This window comes from Hordeum vulgare, chromosome 7H (assembly GCF_904849725.1).
Source record: "Hordeum vulgare subsp. vulgare chromosome 7H, MorexV3_pseudomolecules_assembly, whole genome shotgun sequence".
NCBI classification, from domain to species: domain Eukaryota; kingdom Viridiplantae; phylum Streptophyta; class Magnoliopsida; order Poales; family Poaceae; genus Hordeum; species Hordeum vulgare.
The window spans coordinates 267529772-267555055 of record NC_058524.1 but is presented as its reverse complement, the minus strand read 5'-3'; the positions used below and the strand labels follow the sequence as shown (position 1 = coordinate 267555055).

Sequence of the window (25284 nt, the reverse complement as noted above, 5' to 3'; positions counted from 1 at the left end):
AGATAATTTCCCTCATAGCTGGCCTTCCAAGATTGAACCAGGCCTTTGGCTTCGACCACTTCTGCTTTCCTTTGCCTTCTCGCATGTTTTGTAACGGTCTATGACATAGTGTCTCTTGATCGACTCTAGCCTTAATATTATCCTTTGTCTTCCCATCTATGTCGAACAATGTACCAAAAATAGCCTCTCCGATATTCTTTTCAGTGTGCATCATGTCGATATTGTGTGGAAGAAGGAGGTCTTTGAAGTACGGCAGATCCTAGAAGCATGGCTTGTGAGTCCAGGCGTGTTTTGAATTATACCCCTTGAAATACCCTGGACGCTCTGGATCAGGCTCGAGGGCGTTTAACTGATCCAGGATCTGTTGGCCTGTGAACGCATGTGGTGCCAAGTTTTTGACAACTTTACCTTTGGTAAAGTTCTTCTTGTCTTTTTCTGAACTGATGGTCAGGATCCAGGAACTGTCTATGCAAGTGAAAGCAAGAATACTTCCGACCCTCCTTCAACCAATGAAACTGAAGAGTTGCCTTGCATTGGGGGCACGTGAACCTTCCATGCACACACCATCCAGAGAATAGCGCATACGCTGGCAAGTCATGCATAGAGTACATGTACCACATATGCATTTTGAAGTTTTCTTTTCTAGCGGCATCGTATGTCTTGACCCCATTTTCCCAAGCTTCTTCCAATTCATCCTTAAGCGGTTGCAGGTACACATTCATATTCTTCCCCAGATAATTGGGCCCTGGAATTATCAACGTCAGAAATATGTTCTTTCTTTGCATAATCTGCCCGGGGGGGGGAGATTCAGTGGAATGACAAATACAGGCCAACAACTGTATTGGGATGCCGTCATGCCGAAGGGAATAAAACCATCCGTGGCGGCGCAGACTCGAGGATTTCTTGGATCTGCCGCTTTATCCTGATGCAATCCATCGAAATGTTTCCACGCTTCCCCATCCGATGTGTGTACCATCATCTTATTCCCATCCGCATCTAGTTCGGTTCTTTTGCCCAATTTGTGCCATGTCATCTGTCTGGCTGTCTCTTCGACCATGAAAAGACGTTGAAGTCTTGGTACGATTGGCATATACCGAAGAACACTAACTGCGATTTTGGTCTGCCTCTTCTCACCCATACCGTTGTCTACCACAAGATACCTGCAAGACTCGCAATTGGGACAATAGTCCAAGTGTGCATACTCCTTCCTAAATAAGACACATCCTTTCTCACATGCATCTATCTTCTCATAGGGCATCTTAAGTACACGAAGTATTTTGTCCGACTGGTACAGGTTTGCAGGCATGACATGGCCTTTGGGTAGGAAACGTCCAAATAGTGTCATCACCGCGTCGTAGCATTCTCTTCCCAAGTTGAACTGAGCCTTCAGAGCCATTACTTGTGCAATTGCATCCAGCTGACAGAGCTCGGTGTGCTCATGGAGAGGACGTTTTGAAGACTCCAACATTTCATAAAAGGCCTTTGCAGATTCCTCCATCTCATCTTCCGAATCCCGAGCATCATCAAAGTCTTGCACCATGTCTTCGATCCCAGTACCATGCTCGTCCGTGCGACGACGGACCACCTCATCTCTTGTGCGTTGTATAGACTCACCATGAAATGTCCACAACGTATAATTAGGCTTAAAACCCCTCCTCTGCAGGTGTTTAATCATTACAGCCTCTGTCGTCTTTTTATAGTTGTCGCATCCAGGACAGGGGCAATAGTTTCTTTCCTCGCCATTTGCGAATGCGGCTTTCACAAATTCCTTTGTTTTAAAAACCATTCTTTCGTCATCTCTTTCTGACTAGGGTGACCGGTATACATCCACGCACGATCACTCATCCTGCGTAGCTACTAAAGACAGAAGAAATATATTTATATATAATTCATCATCTATATTCATCGGTTAATCAGGTTCGCCATTTTTATTACGTCCACGCAACCTACACGCTAATAGGTAAAGATAGGTCCTAATCCCACCCGAGTATGTGTAGACTGGGTTCGTTTTCCCATGCTCTGCTCCGGATCCAACGCAAAATTTCGGCAGCACCTCCCCGCTGTTCTCCTGATACACGTCTCCGCAATAAACAGAGAGGATGTGCATCCGGAGAACAACAGGGAGGCACTGACGAAATTCCGCATCGGATCCAGAGCACAGCATACGGGAAAACGAACCCAGTCTACACATACTCGGGCTGTCCATGGATAATGTTGGACAATTCGAAAGGATGGCGGTTATAAATATGCAAACACATGCATATTTATAGATGTCGCCCTTTCGAATGGGAGACGCATACTGGTCACGCATACTCATGATTGAAGAAACCTATAGCTAGCAAGTTTCATCGGCACGAAGATCGGGACAGAGCAAATTAAGGGGGTAGGAGGAGAAGTCATTTGTGCTCACCAACAAACGCAAGGGCGGAGCTCGTCCAATGCACGTGGAGGTCGTCGAACAACTGCACATTGAAATTCACCCGATCAACACAAATATGATGTTTTTATAATTAACATAACTATATGACCTAACTCATAACTATGTGGGTCAGTGTCATCGGGGGTCGAAGGTCACTGGCGTCGGGGATTGGGGTCTTTTCGGTCAACAAGAGGCCGAAGAGGTGTCGGGGCTCGGGGGTTGGGGGTCAGTGGCGTCGGGGGTCGGGGTAGGGGGTCGGGGGTCGAGGGTGAGTGTTGTCAGGGGTCGGGGGTCGGGGGTCGAGGGTCAGTGGCGTCGGGCGTCGGGGGTCGGGGGTTAGTGGCGTCGGGGGTCGGGGTAGGGGGTCGGGGGTCGAGGGTGAGTGTTGTCGGGGGTCGGGGGTCGGGGGTCGAGGTTACCTATAAAACTTTCTAGGTTACCTATAAAACTTTCTAGGTTACCTATAAAACTTTCTAGGTTACCTATAAAACTTTCCAGGTTACCTATACTACTTTATAAAACTTTCCAGGTTCCATAAAAAAATATTTCATGCCGGGGTGTCGTCGAGATGTCGTGTCGGGGCGTCGTGTCGGGGTTTCGGGGCATCGTGTCGGGTGTCAGGGGTGTCGTCGAGATGTCGTGTCGGGGCGTCGTGTCGGGGTTTCGGGGCATCGTGACGGGTGTCAGGGGTGTCGTCGAGATGTCGTGTCGGTGCGACAACTACTATTGCGAGCTGTTGTAATATCCTCAACGTTGTGGCTAGTGCAAGCATAGGCGGCGACCGGAGGGCTCTACACGGTCAACTGCAAACCTAACAACTAACCTAACACACAGTAGGTAATTAACAACTAACCTAACAACTAACCTAGCTCGAGGGGTAATACCACTAACAACTAACCTAATTACCACTAACAACTAACAAGTAACCTAACTAACCTAATTACCAGTACGTAACCACTAACAACTAACCTAACTAACCTAACTAACAATAGGTAATTAACAACTAACCTAACTAACCTAATTAATGAATTAAACAAAAAAAGGAAAAAAGGACTCACCGAGGAGGAGGAGGGCCGCAGGAGGGGGGGGGGCGCAGGGCGGCGGTGGGGTGTGTAGGTGGGGAGGTGGGGGGGGAGGCGGCGGCGGCGTCGGCGCTGGGGGCGCAGGGAGGAGGAGGAGGCTCGCAGGGGGGGGAGGGTCGCAGGGCGGCGGTGGGGAGGTGGGGGGGAGGCGGCGGCGGTGGGGCGGCGGCGACGGTGGGGCGGCGGCGGCGGCGCTGGGGGCGCAGGGAGGAGGAGGAGGCCCGCAGGGGGGGCGCATGGCGTGCGTGGGAGAGAGAGAGAGCGCGTGGGAGAGAGAGTGCGTGGGAGAGAGGAGAGAGGTAGGCGCGCGGCGCCGTTAACTTTTCGGGGGTCCATGTCCTTTGCCGTCTGCCACTGATCCCCTTTGCCGTCTTCCACGGACGGCAAAGCTACTCAGGCAGACGGCAAAGGGGTGGGTGGGGCCGGGGTGGGATGGGGAGAGAGGAGGGGTGGGGTGGGACAGCTTTTCCGTCGGCCATCCCTACCTTTGCCGTCTGTCAGCAGACGGCAAAGAGGTGGCTGATGGCAAATATTTATTTTGCCATCAGCCTCCTCTTTACCGTCTGTTTTTTGCCAACACACGGTAAAGAGGTTCTTCGCCGTCTGCTGGCTGACGGCAAAGATTTGGCGGACGGCAAATATAGGAATTCCAGTAGTGATTGTACATTAAATATGGCCTAGTATGTTAGAAAAATGATTTCGACCAATTTTGAAACAATTATATGGTAGGTACTTCACAAAAAAACTCATTTCGGGCACTTGAAAAATGAAAAATGAATTTTTCATATAAGGAAGATGAAAACTTCCTTAATCAACATTGTTTGTCATTCCAACATGCACCATTATGCAAAATATGAGACCATTTCAACAAACTATGCCATGAATATGGCCATGAGATTGATCATGTGGCTTGAAAGCGATGAATCTTCACACATGATATCTCATTTGTGTGAACACTTTTTAAAAATAATAGTCGTATTACAAGTTTATTATTTTTACGTGGTAACTTTATCACATATGATGACATAATGCAAAGGTTTCCCAGTTTTTTTGATTGTTTTTGAATTTTTCATGCCCGTTTCAAAATGCGGTCGAAACGGCAGGCATGACCGTTCCTACCTAGTGGTTGAATCTTGGAAACCTTTTGGTGTTTCTATGATTAAATAGATACTTGTGTACCTAGAAATGGTTTTTGGAAAAAATAAAGAGCAAACTATAAGGCAGCCGCAGTTCAAATTTGACCCGCTTCCAACTGATTCGACATAGATTTGTCTTTTTCACGAGAGATGGATAAAAGCTTTTGACACCCAACCATTTTGTCAATTGTACATTAAATATATCCTATTATGTTAGAAAAATGATTTGGACCAATGTTGAAACAACTATATGGTAGGTCCTTCACAAAAAACTCATTTCGGGCACTTGAAAAATGAAAAATGAATTTTTCAGACAAGGAAGATGAAAACTTCGTTAATCAACATTGTTTTTTATTCCAACATGCACCATTATGCAAAACATGAGACCATTTCAACAAACTATGCCATGAATATGGCCATGAGATTGATCACGTGGCTTGAAAGCCATGAATCTTCACACATGATAGCTCATTTGTGTGAACACTTTTTAAAAATAATTGTCGTATTACAAGTTTATTATTTTACATGGTAACTTTATAATATATGATGACATAATGCAAAGGTTTCCCATTGTTTTGATTATTTTTGAATTTTTCATGCCCGTTTCAAAATGCGGTCGAAACGGCAGGCATGACCGTTCCTACCTAGTGGTTGAATCTTGGAAACCTTTTGGTGTTTCTATGATTAAATACTAGTAAAAATGCCCGTGCGATGCAATGGGAGATATAATTGATGTGTATCTAATATTAGCTAGAGTTAGATGGCAAAACACAATGATATATAACTTGCTATTTTGTGGGTCTACAAATTTTGAAAGGGGAGAGCTCCTGTTAATAACAATATTAACATGAGAAATGTCATCTATTGTTTCCTTGCGAGATGAGGAGATGCTAACTAATTAACCTGTGAAGAAAATTCAGCTTGTATCCTACAATAGCCATAAAATCTTAGTTCCTTGCTAACGGTTAAGGGTTTACATATCTCACTCTTGTGTTTCTATAGTTGAATAACCATTTCACATTTTTTGACATGGCATACCAAGGATTTGCTAGTGGTGATCCAGAGAGAGATGCCAAGGCAATCCATATATTCCTTGAAGATGGACACTAAATTGGATGTGCTCAGTCATATGCAAAGAAGATGCGTCTTTATGGACAGAGGAATATCTATCTTGAAGGAGCTAATTCTTCAGGTTGTGGTGTTCTGCACACACTCATCTAGAGAACATGGTTGTGTGCAGGCAGACATTCAGATTGCACATATCGTTCTCCTGTACAAATTAATACAACTTCAGATGCATCAAGATTATATCTTTTAGAGCTGTGTATGTGAGCTCAGTGCGAAATATATTAGACACACACTGGCTAGGATGCATCTATAATAACCATCAGTCCCATCTACATATTACATAAAGTCAACGTAGTCGAGAGAGCGGAACAAAATAAGGAGGGGGAAAGGGCACAAAGGATTTAGCAAGTTGAAAAAATTCTTAGTTGGACCTGTGCTGGGCAATGAGTAGTAGTACACGAATTGCAAGTTTAGGTTCAAATTTAAATAGTAGCAGATCATTGTATGAGCCATATGACAAAAGAACTAATGTGCCTAATAAGCAAGAACATACATGATTAGATGTCATTGAACCATCGGGTTTAACTAAAAATTGGTGAATACACCACACCATGTGTTAATACCCTTCAATTCTCGAGGGGCAAGGGCTGGCTTTAGCTCTTATGACCATGACAACAAATACAAGCATTTAGTAAAGAAGGTCCGAAAATAGTATGATATGTATCTTCTCTCGCTTCAGACATAGCCCGGTCTTGGCTTCCCTCCTCATTACCAGCCACAAGATAATTCTGATCTTAATTTTTTTCTTCCTTGGAGAAAAATAAATATTTGTGCGGGTTCTTCACAAAATCATAAAAAATTACAAGGTGTACCAGTTTTGTCTCTTAAGAATGCGAGAAGTGTAATCGTAACCACCAAACCGTAGTTATCTTTATTCAAAGTTATATCATAAAGTCATCCAACAAGAAATACACGCCCACTCAAAGGACAAGGACCTTCTTCAAATCTACCGGATACAGGTACATATTATATCATTATTAAGCAAATAAACCTTCCAAAGGAAAACATTAATTAACTCATAGCAAGTGGCAACTCTATTTTCACGTAGTAGCAATTGCCAACTCATGCATGACTCACCGACCTTCTATGTAATGTAAGGTGGAAGCATCCCTTTCAGGAAAGAGGTCAACATTACCAGCGCTCTCTCAGGCTGGAAGGACGGAACAAGAGGACCGACACCTCTCACTGATAGAAATGTCAATCCTCCGGCGTACTGCTGAACATATCCTGCCACCTAACCAGTGATTGAAGCCGTCAGTTTCAGAGTAACCAAAACATTGTAGATGAATAATGTTTTCGATGATGGGATTTAATTACCTCCCCCTTTGCCACCCATGGGCGCCATGGAGTGGTCACAGGAAGGCCAAGGTCTTGAATAGAGTACCTCGTCGCCGGAAGAGGGCATACGGAGTAGTACAATAAACTTTCCTGCATTTTACAGTGGTGATTTGCACATGCAATACATATATACCTTAAATGTAAAAAACCAAGTGTGAGAGTGAGACAGCTGTGAGTACCCCATACATGCATGCAGTCGTGCACGAATTTGGATTACTTCATATAGGCTTGTGACATGCATGCAATTCGATGGACTAAGGTTTGTAATATCCGTGGGTGGAGGCAGCTGGTGAAGCGACAACCTGCATCTGATGATGTAACCAATAAGTTCACTGAGTATGTCATGTATATCATTAGAAAGAAAGCTGATCAAGTAACGGATGTCAGCGATACGACTATATGTCCATGCTTCAGCTGTGGCATATAAAAATGCAGCCGGTTAAGCGACGAACCTGCGACTGATGATAAGAGTAATCAGTTTACCAAGAGCTCCTATATGTCACAGATTCATATGTGTTTCTTAATTAGTATGAATATTTCCTTAGAGTCAATAATTACTATTGGCAAAACTATAGAGATAAATAACTGGTAGAAAGGTTCACTGGCCATCATGAAACGACTTTGGATTGATGGATGTATTTCTCTACATGCTGTCGTATGTACCCGACCCCTAGAAAAACGGACACATGCTTCAGTTTATTCATAGGCATACGGTTGTGCCAGTAATGCATAGTAAGAAAATTCCTATACATTAGTAGTATCATTGTGCATATCTGATGATCATGCTTTTCATTGCCGATTGAACTAGACGGAAGCAGGTTACACGCTCACCAAAGAAACTTGTGTACTACAGGAGTGGCCGAAGCTATCACAGGTATCCATCATGGGTATGGGGTCGAGGCTGATGTACGAACACACACTCAGCTAGCAGGATGTTCGCATATCTTGTCGAGCATGCTTACACTTCATATGTCCCCTCAGGCTGTGGAGGAACGTGGGTAAATAAAAACACGGACACGGCGGCCACTAATCCTGCATTTTCATTTTGTGTGGCTAATGCAGCAGCTGCGGACACACAGCCGACACATCTACATCTTGACTCAAAGCCAACGAATGAACCCTTGATTACCCATCTCACACTCACCATATTTTCCCACAATGTTGAAATTGCACTAACAATGCCACCAAAGGTGCATCCTGATGCTCTGCACCACTCAATAATCCTAGTAAAAAAGTTAATATGAATAATGTCCAGTAAGAAAATCTAATTGTGCCTTCATTTGTTTCAAACACATACAAGTTACAAATTGATTAAACAGAGTAGGAGTAAAGACTCAAAGCACCAACCAAGTTTCAGAATCTACAAACCTTGGTCAGAGAGTAAAGACTCAAAGTAGTTACTTTTCCTCTATCCTGTGAAGGGACCACAAGCAATATATTACCTCTAAGAATCTAAATACATCAATTCTTATGTGAGGAACTGAGCGGACGATATTGGCGGTTGACACTCTGGATGATTATCTTCATGCTCCTGTTACTTAGTGAGTAATCCATCAAAAGAAATTAGTTACCTACATCGGTGTTTTCTTAGACAATAGTTCAACACATGGTGAGCAGCTAGATACGGGAGGGATAGTTGGGGCTGGCTAGAGCACATCAGAATAATGCAAACAATTGTTGCGCTAGTAGGACTAACATACCTGGTGGTGGATATTGTCCTCGTGGAAGTCATGGATCGTGAGGTCAAGCTCGTGCTGCCTGGATGGAACATGCATGGCCGCTGTCCAGCCTAATCGACCATCGCTTCTGCCCTTGTGCTCCTCCGCCTTCGCGCCGTCCACGCCCACGAACACGCGTTGCTGCTGTCATTGCGTCGACACAAGCAAATGGTCGAACACGTGAGCTTCATGGATTGGACTGGCATAGAGCCGCGAGATTGAGTCGGGGGAATGGAGGGTTGGGTTTCGATGATCTCACCGAGCCGACGTTCACCGGCTTCGTCACGCGATGCTTCAGGTAGCCTTTGGAGCGGATGGAGATGCTCTTGGGCATCGCCGCGTGCTTCTCGGCCGGGGAGGCGGGAAGCACCGGGGGAGCCGGCACGACCTGCGCCTGCGTCTGCCCGACGTGGGGGGGGGTGGAGCTTCTCGTCCGAGGAGGCGAGGCACGCCATGGGCATGGGCTGCATCTGCCCCGAGGTGGAGGCGGCAGAGCTGGTCGGCCAGCGCGACGGCGGAGGCCTGGAGTCCGTTGGGGTTGGGGCGGTGGGGGTCGACGGGGACGAAGGCCCCGGGCTCGAGCTCCACGGGCTCCTCCTCCTCCGCGTCCGACACCGTCTGTGGGTACCGGTCCGCCAGCCACCTGTAGAACGCCGGGACTCCCACCTCTCGGAACCTTCCGGCCGGATCCCTCTCCTCTCTCGCCTCTCCTCCTCGAGGGGCGGCGCTTGCCGGGGGCTTGTGGCGGGGGCGGCGGGGGCTCCCCTCTTCTTCTTTCTCTGGTTCGATCTGGATACGAAGGGGGCAGGAGGTGTGCGGGGTGGGGAAGACGGAGGTAACGGGACAGGGTATTTTTTCCACTTAATGAAGGACTGCAGGTTGATTTCAACAAAATACAGGGGGTTTTCTGCAAAATTGCCACGACGGACGGCAGAAGCGCTGCGCGCTTTATTATTAGGGGAGAGATACTTGTGTACCTAGAAATGATATTTGGAAAAAATAAAGAGCAAACTATAAGGCAGCCGCAGTTCAAATTTGACACGCTTCCAACTGATTCGACATAGATTTGTCTTTTTCACGAGAGATGGATAAAAGCTTTTAACACCCAACCATTTTGTCAATTGTACATTAAATATGGCCTAGTATGTTAGAAAAATGATTTGGACCAATTTTGAAACAAATATATGGTAGGTCCTTCAGAAGAAAACTCATTTTGGGCTCTTGAAAAATGAAAAATGAATTTTTCATACAAGGAAGATGAAAACTTCCTTAATCAACATTGTTTGTCATTCCAACATGCACCATTATGCAAAATATGAGACCATTTAAACAAAATATGCCAGAAGATCGACAACTTGTGGCAGTGTTAATAGGCCTTTCACTACCCCAAGATTTGCTGCCGGAGGTTCATCATCATGTGCTCGTGCCACAAGATTTGCTGCTAGAGCTTCATCATCATCTCCTGGAGGTTCATCAGCTGCTCCTACACCAAGAAACCATTCTGGCTGGATGTCATTTTTTACTGCCAGTGGAAACCATGAATAATGATGTGTATTTGGAGTATCTTCTGGTTGTATGATCAGTACTAAGTGATGTGTGATAACTGATCAGTACTAAGTTCTATGATGTGTATTTGCTGGTTGTATTTGCTGGTAGTAAGTGATGTGTGATAAGTATTAAGTGAATTTGCTAGTTGCTGGTTCTATGATGTCTTTTTATGTGTGATTGATGGTCATGATCTGTTTATAGCAACATGTTAGGACACTTCATTGTCATGGACACTTGAACACATAATACAACAAATTAAGAGCTCTCTTTAACTAGCAGATTTCACATAATACAACAAATAACATATACCCGTCTAGTTCTCTTTAGCTAGCAGATTTCACATAATTTTCATGCGCACTTAAATAGATTTGCAACAAATAAGAAGTCACTTAAACCAATCTATGAACAAATAAGATACATCAAGTAAGATCAACCAATCTATGAACATACTTGGGTTGAACAAAGATAAAGTCACTTAATCATACATAATTAAGAGATTCTTCTCATCTTGCATTACAACATTAGTACAAAAGAGCAACACACCAACAATAGCATAGTATAATTACAAACATAGCATAGTGGAGTCACTTAATCATACATAATATAGATATTTTGATCATCTTGCATTACAACATTGGTACAAAAGAGCAACACAGCAACACAACAACACAACAATACAACAACACATCAACCATATCATAGTGGACTTCATCTTCATCTGGCCAGCTCATCCATCCGAAATGTCCATGATCATCTTCAACTTCTCTTGGTTCTTCTCCAATGCCTTCAACTGATCAACAATCTGGATCTTCATCTCATCCCTTCGTTTAATCAGATTCTCAATTCCTTTCTTTAGACCATCATTGTGAAGGTTGAGAACCACAATTTCATCATTAAGTTTGTCCTTCTCCTTCAAATGATTTGCCTTCTCGGTCCTAATGACCCCGCCGTGAGCTTCTGCAAGGTTGAGCAGTTGATTCACATCTTCTACTAGTTTGTCATAGTTTGCATCAAGATTTCTTTTCTCCTCTGTGAGGTGGTGAATTTTCAGTGAATTCTCCAAATTATCATCCCTCCTAGCACTCTTGCTGTCTTCCAACATTTCCCACAGTTTTAACAATGCATTTTGCATTGTGGGAGGCGACTCTTGGTCTACCCAACCAAAAAACCACAGTTTTGATGTGGCTGCAATACAAAATAACCAGTACTTCAGCAATACAAAATAACCAGAAAATAACAAGCTAGAATTGTGTAATAAACATGAAATGACAGTGCTGTAATAAACAAGCAATGATAGTGCTGTAACAAGCCAGAATCTTTTAGCTAAACTAGCAATGATAGTGCTGTAATAAACAATGACAGTCTGAATATTTGAGCTAAACAAACAATGACAGTGATGTAGTAAAAACTGACAGTCTGAATCTTTTGAGCTAAACAAACAATGACAGTCTGAATATTTTAGCTAAACAAACAATGACAGTGATGTAGTAAACAATGACAGTCTGAATCTTTTCAGCTAAACAAACAATGACAGTCTGAATCTTTTGAGCTAAACAAACAATGACAGTCGGAATATTTTGAGCTAAACAAACAAAATTGTAGGGAACAACCAGATAGAAAAAACAGAAGCAACTTCATGCATGTCTAACACTACAGAAGATCGAACTAACCGGCTGAGCACACACTAAAAATCTTCTCCCTGTCTCAAATCCTTCGAATTCTATGCGACGCTCAGGCGACAGCCCATGCTCCAAGCAAACATCCAGGGCAGAATTCTCGATGCCCATGTATTCTTCGTCGTCGATGCTAGCAGGGATCTAAAGAAGAACCAAGAAACAGAGATAAATCCTCAATGTGAAGAAACCAAAACCCTAAACCTAACCCTAGCTCTACAAATTACCCGCTACATCATGCCGTCCGAGGAAGAGCTGATTTCCAGGCTCGATAGGTCGTTGCTACTCTCATCCTCGTAAACCATGGTGCGGCGGAGGTGGTGGCGGCCGACGAGCTTCGGCGACAAGGGGGGCAGAGCGCGAGCAGAGAAGAAGAGCTGATGCGGGAAGGAGTAGACTGGCTCGGTCGACCAGGTTCGAGCGAGACACAAAGACCGACCGAACCGGTTCATGCCGACCAGGTTCGAGCGGGCCATTTGTTTTTTGAAGGTGTCTATGCCATTTTTTTTTGTAAGATGTCCCGGACGGCATGTGGCAGACGGGATGTTGCAGGAACGATCACATCGTATAAAGAGGGAACTACCTCCGGGCGCATCGTCTCCCTCGTCGCCTCGTCTCCCACTCCTCCCACTTAGTCTTCTCGCTCTCTCCCATCGCACCATATCCCCGTTGCTCTCGTCTCCCACACCCAATGGAGAGTGCTCGTCGCGCCGTCGCCGTTGCGGATCTTGAGGTGCCGAAGCAGGAGGACACGACCGCAACCGATGTTGCCGCTGCGGATCTTGAGAAGGAGGTGCCGAAGCAGGAGGACACGACCGCAACCGCTGTCGCTGATGACCCACAAGCATAGGGGATCAATCGTAGTCCTTTCGATAAGTAAGAGTGTCGAACCCAACGAGGAGCAGAAGGCTCTGATAAACGGATTTCAGCAAGGTAATGACTGCAAGCACTGAAACTAGCGGTAACAAGTGATTGTGTAGCGAGGTGAAACGTAGCAAGCAAAAACTAACAAGTAACAAGTAGTAGCAACGGTGCAGCAAGTAGCCCAATACCTTTCGTAGCAAGGGACAAGCCTGAACAAAGTCTTATAGGAGGAAAAACGCTCCCGAGGACACACGGGAATTTCTGTCATGCTAGTTTCATCATGTTCATATGATTCGCGTTCGTTACTTTGATAGTTTGATATGTGGGTGGACCGGCGCTTGGGTACTGCCCTTACTTGGACAAGCATCCCACTTATGATTAACCTCTCTCGCAAGCATCCGCAACTATAAAATAAGAATTAAGACAAAGTCTAACCATAGCATTAAACTAGTGGATCCAAATTAGCCTCTCACGAAGCAACACATAGACTCGGGTTTAAGCTTCTGTCACTCCAGCAACCCATCATCTACTTACTACTCCCAATGCCTTCCTCTAGGCCCAAATATGGAGAAGTGTTATGTAGTTGACATTCACATAACACCACTAGAGGAAAAGACAACATACATCATATCAAAATACCGAACGAATATCAAATTCACATGACTATTATTAACATGACTTATCCCATGTCCTCAGGAACAAAAGTAACTACTCACAAAACATAATCATAATCATGATCAGAGGTGTAATGAATAGCATCAAGGATCTAAAAATAAACTCTTCCACCAAGTAATCCAACTAGCATCAACTACAAAGATCGTCCTGCCGGAGCTCTAGATTGGATCTGCTCAAGTTCCGCCTCGTGGCGGCGGCGAAACCACGAAAAAGCTCCCGTCTGATTTTTTCGAGACCAAAACCCTTCATATAGAAAAAGAGGGGGGCTAATGGGCCGTCAAGGAGCCCACAAGCCCCCACACCGCCACCACGGGTGGTGGCGGTGGTAGGGCTTGTGGCGCCCTGGCAGCCCCCCTCCGGTACTTCTTTCACCCAGTATTTTTTATATAATCCGAAAAAAATCCACGTAACTTTTCAGGGCATTTGGAGATGTGCAGAATAGTGGACTAGGATTTGCTCCTTTTCCAGTCCAGAACTCCAGCTGCCTGAATTCTCCCTCTTCAAATAAACCTTGCAAAATAAGAGAGAAAAGGCATAAATATGGTACCACAAAGTAATATAACAGCCCATAAAGCAATAAATATCAACATGAAAGCATGATGCAAAATGGACGTATCAACTCCCCCAAGCTTAGACCTCGCTTGTCCTCAAGCGAAAACCAAGTTCCATAAACATGTCCACATGTTTGGGGACGAAAGTGTCGATAAAACATAATACGGACATGAGGGCATCATGATCACACATAGGACAGCAATACATCATAAAGATTCTTATGGAAAATTAACAACTCCTTCACAAAGCAAAGCATGAAGTAAAAACCTTACCAAGAAGTAACCAACAATAGTCCAAAGTCATTGAAGCAATTGCAATTTATCACAACATCAGAAAGAGTCAAGTAAGAGCTTGTAAGGCAAATCCACATACTCAATCGTCTCTTTTGTTTTCCACAATTGTTACAACTCACGTGGTACTCATGGTGTCGAAGTTTTAGCTGGACACAGAGGAAGATAGGGGCTTATAGTTTTTTCCTCCCAATGATTTACCTCAAGGATAAAGTCAACAATAGTAAATCATGAGTACCCAACTCCAAGTTGATATATGAATATAGATCTTTCCCAAACATGTGACGGTAGCCAAGACAAAGGAAAAAAAATAGGGAATTGGTGATGATCACCATGACTCTTACAAGGGAAAAAAGTAAAGGTACAAGATAGGCCCTTCACAGAGGGAAGTAGAGGTTGTCATGCGCTTTTGAGGTTTGGATGCGTGTCCTCTTAGTGTGGAGGAACGTCACTTTATATTGCCTCCTGTGATAAAGAACTTTATTATGCAATCTGTCGCTTTTATGTCTTCCTCATCACAGGTTCGTACAAATTTTATTTTCCACACACTAATAGATCATACATATTAGAGAGAAATTTTTATTGCTTGCACCGAAGACAACTTACTTGAAGGATCTTATTCAATCCATAGGTAGGTATGGTGGACTCTCATGGCAAAACTGGGTTGGAGGTTTATGGATGCACAAGTAGCATCTCTACTTGGTGCGGGAGTTTTGGCTAATATGAGGTGGAAGCAATCGCACATGCTAAGGGATCTCTAATCATATAAAATTGCTTGGAACCAAGCAAACACAATTCATTATGTTGTCTTCCTTGTCCAACATCTACTCCTAAGCATGTAATAGTTTGGTGAGTGCTCACAATTGTAAAAAGTGTCTAAGATGATATATTTATATGTGAACCTCTCTTTCCTTATTACTTCTTATTAATTGCAACAATGACTAAGGTCTATGTTGATTTATTCTCAACAAGTTTCAATCATCATACATGTCATATGTGAAGCTATCACTTTCCATAAGATCGTCTCATGATCTTTCATGCTATTGTTCTTTTCATGCTATTGATCATGGCACAAAGCAAAGCCCTTGACTAAGATACTCTTTATTATATAGCTCGTAAGCTCGAATACATCGGGGGAGAGACAAAAGCAAAAGACTCAAACTAAAAACTAAAGACTTATTCCTCTAAGAGAAGAAATAAAAACTGAAAAGGAAATAACAAAAACAAAGGTAAAAGCAAAAGATATAAAGGTGATACGATACCAGGGCAACTCCCCCAAGCTTGGCAGAAGCCAAGGGGATTGCCCATACCAATGCTTAGTTGTCTTCCTTCCGTGGTGATGGTGGTGGAGTTGTTGAAGCAGTGTTGAGCTTGTCTAATTTCCACTTAAGAAAAAAGTTCTGCTCCCTTAGATCGTCATTTTCTTCCTCAAGTTTCAACACTCTATGGCAAAGTTCCTGCTTACTCTCTTGCAAGAAACGAGAAGGGATAAACAAGGTCTTAGGCTTCTTCCTATGGTCAGGGAGAATTGACTTCTTGAACTCCACATGGGTGTTTGCAGGTTGAGGTAGAGGAGCCTCCTCTTCATAAGAAGTCGTTTGCTCCTTCCCTTTGGGCTCATAGTCCTCTTCCTCATCAGTGGTCCAGCCATATGGTTCCAAGTCCCCATAGACCTTGGGGTTAGCAAGGTAGTCAGCCACATAGCTGTCCCCCTATGAATCCTGGGAAGACATCTTGACCTAGATCTGCGGTAGAAACAAGATCGAAACAAAAACAGAGGAAAACTACGCGATACGGAGATCAAAACCTTCGGATGAGTATATATTGATTTTTTCTGGACCAGAAGGAATGCTCCGCAAGAAAACGGAGCACGGGGGGCACACGAGGTGCCCACAAGCTTGCCCTCCGCCACCAGGGGGTAGGGGGCGGTGGCAGGGCTTGTGGCCGCCTCGTTCGCTCTCCAGACTGCTTTTTATTTTTCTAATTTTCCAAAAATTCCAAAACGGAGGAAATTTCCTATTGGAAAAGCATCAGAGTCCAATTTCTTACCGAAACAGATACATCTTCGTTTTCAGGGTCTGAAACAGGCTGATAAACATCCCTTATGTACTCCTGTGGAGTTACGACATTGATGATATTGGTCTCAATATTTATGGGAGTACCAGAGATGTAATGCTTGATTCTTTGCCCATTTACCACTCTAGGAAAATTTCCTTCCGTGTTATTGATTTTGATGGCACCAAAACTATATACTTCCTTGACAACATAGGGACCTTCCCATTTAGAGAGAAGCTTGCCTGCAAAGAATCTCAAACGAGAATTGTATAGCAGGACATAATCACCTACATTGAACTCTCGTTTCTGTATTCGTTTGTCGTGCCATCTCTTAACCTTTTCCTTGAACAACCTGGCATTCTCATATGGCTGGGTTCTCCATTCATCTAACGAGCTGATATCAAACAACTGCTTCTCACCGGCAAGTTTCAAATCAAAGTTGAGCTCTTTGATTGCCCAATAAGCTTCGTGTTCTAGCTCTAGAGGTAAATGACATGCTTACCGTAAACCATTTTATACGGCGACATGCCCATGGGATTCTTATAGGTAGTCCTATAAGCCCATAGTGCATCGTCCAGTTTGTTGGACCAATTCTTCCGAGATCTATTGACGGTCTTTTGTAGGATCAATTTGATCTCCCTATTACTCAACTCCACTTGACCGCTAGACTGAGGATGATAAGGAGATGCAACTCTATGGTTGACATCATACTTAGCTAGCATCTTGAGGAAAACACCATGAATGAAGTGTGAACCGCCATCAGTCATCAAGTATCTAGGGACTCCAAATCTTGGGAATATGACTTCTTTAAGCATCTTAATAGAGGTGTCGTGATCAGCATTTTTAGTGGGGATAGCTTCTACCCACTTAGTGATGTAATCCACAGCAACTAAGATGTGAGTGTACCCATTGGAACTTGGGAAGGGTCCCATATAATCAAAGCCCCAGACACCAAATGGTTCAATGACAAGTGAATAGTTCATAGGCATTTCCTGACGCTTACTGATGTTCCCTATTCTTTGGCATTCATCACAAGACAAGACAAACTTACGAGCATCCTTGAAGAGAGTGGGCCAATAGAAACCTGATTGCAATACCTTATGGGTAGTTCTATCTCCAGCATGGTGTCCTCCGTAGGCTTCGGAATGACACTTCTGGAAGATCTGTCCCTGTTCATGTTCAGGTATACAACGTCTAATAACACCATCTACTCCTTCCTTATAAAGGTGAGGATCATCCCAAAAGTAGTGTCTCAAATCAAAGAAGAATTTCTTTATTTTGCTAATAGGTGAAACCGGGTGGTATGTATTTGGCTACGATATAGTTTGCGTAGTCGGCATACCACGGTGCACTATGTGAAGTGCGGATGACATTCAATTGCTCATCAGGAAAGCTGTCATCAATAGGTAGTGGGTTATCAAGGACATTCTCTAGCCTAGACAAGTTATCTGCTACAGGGTTATCAGCACCCTTTCGGTCAACGACGTGCAAATCAAATTCCTGTAGCAGGAGAACCCATCTGATCAGCCTAGGCTTAGCGCCCTTCTTCTCCATAAGGTACTTAATAGCAGCATGATAAGAGTGAATAGTGACTTTGGAGTCAACTATATAAGATCTCAACTTTTCACATGCAAACACGACTGCTAAAAATTCCTTCTCTGTAGTGGCATAGTTTCTTTGGGCACTGTCTAGAGTTTTACTAGCATAGTGAATGACATTCAACTTCTTGTCAAGTCTCTTTCCTAGAACAACACCAACAGCATAATCACTAGCATCACACATGATTTCAAAGGGCAAGTTCCAGTCAGGTGGTTGAACAATAGGTCCGGTTATCAAAGCCTTATTAAGTATTTCAAAGGCTTCCTCACAATCCTCATCAAAAACAAAAGGAACATCCTGCTGCAAGAGGTTGGTAAGAGGCCTAGAAATCTTAGAGAAGTCTTTAATGAACCTTCTATAGAAACCAGCATGACCTAGGAAACTTCGTATACCTCTGATATCTGTGGGGCAAGGCATTTTTCCAATTGCATCAACCTTAGCCTTATCAACTTCAATGCCTCTTTCAGAGATTTTGTGTCCTAAGACGATACCTTCATTGACCATAAAGTGGCACTTCTCCCAATTCAATACGAGGTTGGTATCTTCGCATCTCTATAAGACTTGATCAAGGTTGCTGATGCAATCATCAAAGGAAGACCCGTAAACGGAGAAGTCATCCATGAAAACCTCGACAATCTTTTCACAAAAGTCAGAGAATATAGCCATCATACATCTTTGGAAGGTGGCAGGTGCATTGCATAAGCCAAAAGGCATACGTCTATAAGCAAAGGTACCGAAGGGACATGTGAAAGTGGTTTTCTCTTGACCAGATTGTGCAACAGGTATTTGCGAGAAACCTGAATAACCGTCTAGAAAGCAGAAGTGTGTGTGTTTTGATAGCCTTTCTAGCATTTGGTCGATGAACGACAAAGGATAATGATCTTTCCTGGTTTCCTTGTTCAGTTTCCGGAAGTCTATCACCATCCTATAGCCAGTAATAATCCTTTGTGGGATTAGTTCATCCTTATCATTAGGAACGACGGTGATACCTCCTTTCTTAGGTACGCAATGTACTGGACTTACCCAATCACTATGAGCAACATGATAAATGATTCCTGCTTCCAGAAGCTTTAATATTTCTTTTCTAACGACCTCTTTCATCTTAGGATTTAATCTCCTTTGATGATCAGCAACTGGTTTAAAGTCAGGATCGGTTTTAATCTTGTGCTGACATAGAGTAGGACTAATACCCTTAAGATCATCAAGAGTATATCCAATCGCAGCACGGTGCTTCCTCAGAGTTCTTAGTAACTTCTTCTCTTCGTGCTCTGAAAGGAGGGCACTAATAATGACAGGATATATCTCCTTCTCATCAAGGTAGGCATACTTAAGAGTATCACACAACTGTTTAAGCTCGAACACAGGATCACCCTTTGGTGGGGGAGGATCCCCAATCAATTCAACAGGCAGATTATTCTTGAGAATAGGATATTGTTCTAAGACAATTTTATCTATCTCATCTCTCTCCTCCATATGCATATCATTTTCATGCTCAAGCAGATATTGCTCTAAAGGATCCGTAGGAGGTACGGAAATAGAAGCAAGAGCAATGATTTCATCCCTACCAGACGACTCTCTTTCATGGGGTTGTCTTCCAAACTTGGAGAAGTTAAATTCATGAGACACACCCTCGAAACTAACTGTGACAGTCTGCTTAATGCAATCAATGTGAGCATTGACAGTGTTGAGAAAGGGTCTACCAAATATGATGGGACAAAAGCTATCTTGTGCAGTACCAAGGACGAGGAAATCAGTAGGATACTTCGTCTTACCACACAGTACTTCTACGTCTCTCACAATTCCCAGAGGGCAGATAGTGTCTCTATTAGCTAGCATAATAGTGACATCGATGGGTTCTAACTCAGCAGGTGCAATCTCATCTTTGATTTCATCATATAGAGAACGGGGTATTGCACTAACACTAGCTCCCATATCACATAAACCATGGTAACAGTGATCTCCTATCTTGACAGAAACAACGGGCAGGCCAACTACAGGTCCGTGTTTGTCTTTCGCGTGAGGTTTAGCAATTCTAGCGGAGTCCTCACAGAATTTGATAACATGCCCATCTATGTCTTCGGCTAAGAGATCTTTGATAATAGAACACTAGGTTTAACTCTAATTTCCTCAGGGGGTGCAAGTTGTCTAATGTAACCCCTACGTATCACAGTTGGAGCTTTAGAATAATCCTTTATCCTAGCAGGGTATGGTGGTTTCTCAGTGTAAGCACAAGGAACAACAGGATCACTAAAAGCAATGACTTTCTCCTCAACTAGATTGGTTTTGGCTATGTTGCTTTCTACAGGAGGATGATATTTAAACCACTTCTCTTTCGGAAGATCAACATGACCAGCAAAAGATTCACATAGAGAAGCTACTATCTGAGAGACAAGTCCATACTTAGCGCTAAAATCTCTAGAAGTGTTTGTCTCAACAAAAGATTTAACGCAATCAAACTAGAAATTCATACCTCACTCCTTACCTTCCTCCAGCTCCCAATCTTTAGAGTCACGTTTGATTCTCTCAAATAAATTCTACTTGTGATCAATATCCTTCTTCATAAAAGAACCGGTACAAGAAGTGTCAAGTATGGTATGATCTTCATGAGAAAGCCGAGTATAAAAGTTTTGAGTGATGATTTCTCTTGAGAGCTCATGATTGGGGCATGAATATAGCATTGATTTAAGCCTCCCCCAAGCTTGAGCTATGCTTTCCCTGTCACGAGGCCAAAAGTTATGAATAAAGTTTCGATCACGATGTACTAAATGCATAGGATAGAACTTTTGATGAAATTCCAATTTCAACCGATTGTAGCCCCATGTTCCAGTATCATCACATAGCCTATACCATGTCAATGTATTATGCTTCAAAGAAAAAGGAAATAATTTCTTCTTTACCTATCCTCAGGAAAACCTGCAAGCTTAAATAAACCACAAACTTCATCTACATAGATTAGATGCAAGTCTGGATGTGAAGATCCATCTCCTGCAAAAGGATTAGCCAACAGTTTCTCAAGCATACCCGAAGGAATTTCATAAAAGATATTTTCAGTAGGTACCTCAGGTTGAGGAACAACTCCTTGTGCTTCCGTTCGTGGTGAAGATACCCCGAACAAACTCCTCAAAGGAACAGTTTCCATAGTGACAAGTGACAATAAATTTCAGCACAGTATATAAATGTTTCCTTACCAATTTCCACTTACCAAAGGCGCTTCACTCCCCGGCAACGGCGCCAGAAAAGAGTCTTGATGACCCACAAGTATAGGGGATCAATCGTAGTCATTTCGATAAGTAAGAGTGTCGAACCCAACGAGGAGCAGAAGGCTCTGATAAACGGATTTCAGCAAGGTAATAACTGCAAGCAGTGAAAGTAGCGGTAACAAGTGATTGTGTAGCGAGGTGAAACGTAGCAAGCAAAAAGTAACAAGTAACAAGTAGTAGCAGCGGTGCAACAAGTGTCCCAATCCCTTTTGAAGCAAGGGACAAGCCTGAACAAAGTCTTATAGGAGGAAAAACGCTCCCGAGGACACACGGGAATTTCTGTCATCCTAGTTTCATCATGTTCATATGATTCGCGTTCGTTACTTTGATAGTTTGATATGTGGGTGGACCGACGCTTGGGTACTTCCCTTACTTGGACAAGCATCCCACTTATGATTAACCTCTCTCGCAAGCATCCGCAACCACAAAAGAAGAATTAAGACAAAGTCTAACCATAGCATTAAACTAGTGGATCCAAATCAGCCCCTCATGAAGCAACGCATAGACTAGGGTTTAAGCTTCTGTCACTCGAGCAACCCATCATCTACTTACTACTCCCCAATGCATTCCTCTAGTCCCAAATATGGTGAAATGTTATGTAGTCGACGTTCACATAACCCCACTAGAGGAAAAGACAACATACAACATATCAAAATACCGAACGAATATCAAATTCACATGACTATTATTAACATGACTTACCCCATGTCCTCAGGAACAAAAGTAACTACTCACAAAACATAATTATAATCACGATCAGAGGTGTAATGAATAGCATCAAGGATCTGAACATAACCTCTTCCACCAAGTAATCCAACTAGCATCAACTACAAAGAGTAATCAACACTACTAGCAACCTTACAAGTACCAATCGGAGTTGCGAGACGAAGATTGGTTACAAGAGATGAACTAGGGATTGGAGAGGAGATGGTGCTGATGAAGATGTTGATGAAGATGCCTCCCCTCCGACGAGAGGAGTGTTGGTGACGACAATGGCGATGATTTCCCCCTCCGGGAGGGAAGTTACCCCGGCAGGATCGTCCTGCCGGAGCTCTAGATTGGATCTGCTCAAGTTCCGCCTTGTGGCGGCGGCGAAACCACGAAAAAGCTCCCGTCTGAACTTTTCCAGACCAAAACCCTTCATATAGCAAAAGAGGGGGGCCAGTGGGCCATCAGGGAGCCCACAAGCCCCCACTCTACCACTAGGGGGGTGGCGGTGGCAGGGCTTGTGGCGCCCTGGCAGCCCCCCTCCAGTAGTTCTTTCGCCCAATATTTTTTATATAATCCCAAAAAAATCCACGTAGCTTTTCAGGGCATTTGGAGATGTGCAGAATAGTGGACTAGGATTTGCTCCTTTTCAAGTCCAGAACTCCAACTGCCTGAATTCTCCCTCTTCAAATAAACCTTGCAAAATAAGAGAGAAAAGGCATAAATATGGTACCACAAAGTAATATAACAGCCCATAAATCAATAAATATCAACATGAAAGCATGATGCAAAATGGACGTATAAGTCGCCGCTGCGGATCTTGAGAAGGAGGTGCCGAAGCAGGAGGACACGACCTCGAGCGGTGCTGCGCAGGCTCACGACGATGAGGTGGGTTTTTTAGATGAGGTTTTCTGGGTTTTTTTATAGTTGATTCGTGCTTGAATGCTACATAGATTTATTGAGACTTGGATTTCTTTAATTTCAATCTTGATTTGTGCATGTGGATGTGGTAATGATTCCCGTTCCCCTACTTTCATAGTTATCATTGATAAGCAGGAGATTTAGCATATATTCAGAGAGCAGAACACACTCTGCTTTTGCATGTGTTGGCGAACTTTTGCATTTTGTTGGCTTGAATCAACAGAATCTTTCTCTTATTAGTAAAGATTTGACCTAGGTCATGTGCTTGATATATACGAACACCCATTCCTAAATTTCGTCTAGGTCTGCCCCTCTCTTGTATTTTATTGGGATTATTATTAAGTATTTAATAATAGTTAGGTTTTGAATTGGGATCTTGATTGCTGCATGTGCTTAGATTTTATTATGTGCCGGATATGTTGATAGATTTGTTGTGGTTATCCCCTCACCAGGGCACAACAGGGGCTGAGCAGCCCAATTGTGCAATATTTAAATTTTATTTTGTATAAATCAGGCTATGTATGTTCGTGAATGGGGTGGCTGATGCAGCAGCACTATGTATGTAATTAGAAGCACATTGTTGAATGCTTGACTTTTTGAATACTGTGTTACATAGTTTGTACTAATCGAAGTACTTATATTGTAGGAAAAGGAAGTTGCAGGCATGAAGAGGAAGCTCGCCAAGACTGGGTTCAAGAGCCCGTATGACTCTGACTACTACGACGACGACGACGACCGTATGAGGTAATCCCAACTATTTTAGTTCAGCGTAAGCACTATATGAGTGCATGTTGGTGGGCTTTTTAATGAAATTGATGTAGAGAGTGTTTTAATGTTGTTTGTTTAATTAGATTATTGTACATGACTTTTTTCTTTGTTTGTTCATTAAAATTAGCTAAATGGGAATTATCTGATGTTTGTTCATTGCATCATTCTAAATCAATAGTGTGTGTTATGGCTCCATAAAGCCTATATGAATGCATAATGTGTTCCTGAAATTAATTTGTGTGTGCAGTATAACTCTAGAGATGACGTGGAGGACGGCAACAAAGAGTCCTTCATTGAGAAGGAAGCCTAGAAGATCAGGGAGAAGGGGAAGGCGGCGTACTTCAAGAGGGGAATGATCAGATGCCCATACTACACCACAAAGCCAAAGCCCAAGGATGGGATTTATGAACACCTTATGTCGCATGCACGCGGTTTATCGATGAGTGCTGCAGACATCAAGACCAGGGCAGAGCATGCGGCCCTCCTGAAGGCTCTAGGTCCATTTAGTCACCCTCCATGATCTAGATGTCGTTGTGAACTGGTTTACTTTTGCGCAAATGGCAGGTTGTTGTGAACTGTTGGAATGTTATGGCAGGTTGTTGTGAACTGTTGGAATGTTCTACTTTTGATGTTATGGTAGGTTGTTGTGTACTGTTGTTATTATGAGTTTATGTGCTGCAACGATCACGGTAGCTGCTTCTATTTTGCTTCACTGATCATAAAGAGTGGGTCGACTGGTATGATGTATTGAAAAGAGTGGGCATAGAGTAGAAAACCAACAGCCTGTTCCTAGCCGAGTGGTAGATACCCAGTGAAATGAGCGACATGTCGTGGGTTCGAGCCCCCGCTCGCGCATTATTTTTTGTCAGAAAACAACAACTATCTGAAAACTTCAGGAAACAACAGTTCTGAAAACAACAACAACATGCAACATCTCAATTCAGCTCTCTGATGTAGATAGCAACAGAAACAACTGTCTGATGTAGTTAGCAACAACAACAGTAACAACAACAACTGCCGATGGGTGAGGTGGCCGTGGCGTCAGCACCACCACCGCTGGTCACCGCCCCCGTCGGTTGCCGCCCCCATCCCCATCGGTCGCCGCCGCCCCCATCCCCGTCGATCTCCATCGCCCCGTCCCCGTCGGCCGCCGCCGCCCCCATCCCCGTCAATCGCTGCCGCCCCGTCCCCGTCGGTCGCCGCCGTCCCTGAGATCTAGATTTGCTCGTCCCTTGTTGGAAATTGGCTAAGTATTGGCCCCTGTCGGATATTGGCCAAGTGTTGGCCGTCCCCGTCGGTCCCACTTGTCAATGATACGAGAGACCCGCGATTTAATATAATATACCCCAAATACGATACCTAAGCAACAGTCCCTCTCTAACCCAGCGGTAGCGAACACTTAGCGGAAGCGCTCGATCGTGGGTTCGAGTCCCCGCTCGCGCATGGTTTTTTCGGGAATTAAGCGAGGCTCGCGCATGTCCCCGCTCGGTCCCCGGCCCCTCACCTGCCTGTCAAATGGGTCCTACCTCAGTGACAAGTAAGCGAGGCTG

The 25284-nt window shown here is 43.7% G+C and overlaps 1 pseudogene; it reads right to left on the bottom strand.

Annotated features, from left to right (window-relative positions):
• Positions 1-8317: 8317 nt before the first annotated feature.
• Positions 8318-24897, bottom strand: LOC123408718 (annotated as a pseudogene).
• Between the last annotated feature and the right edge of the window lie 387 nt (positions 24898-25284).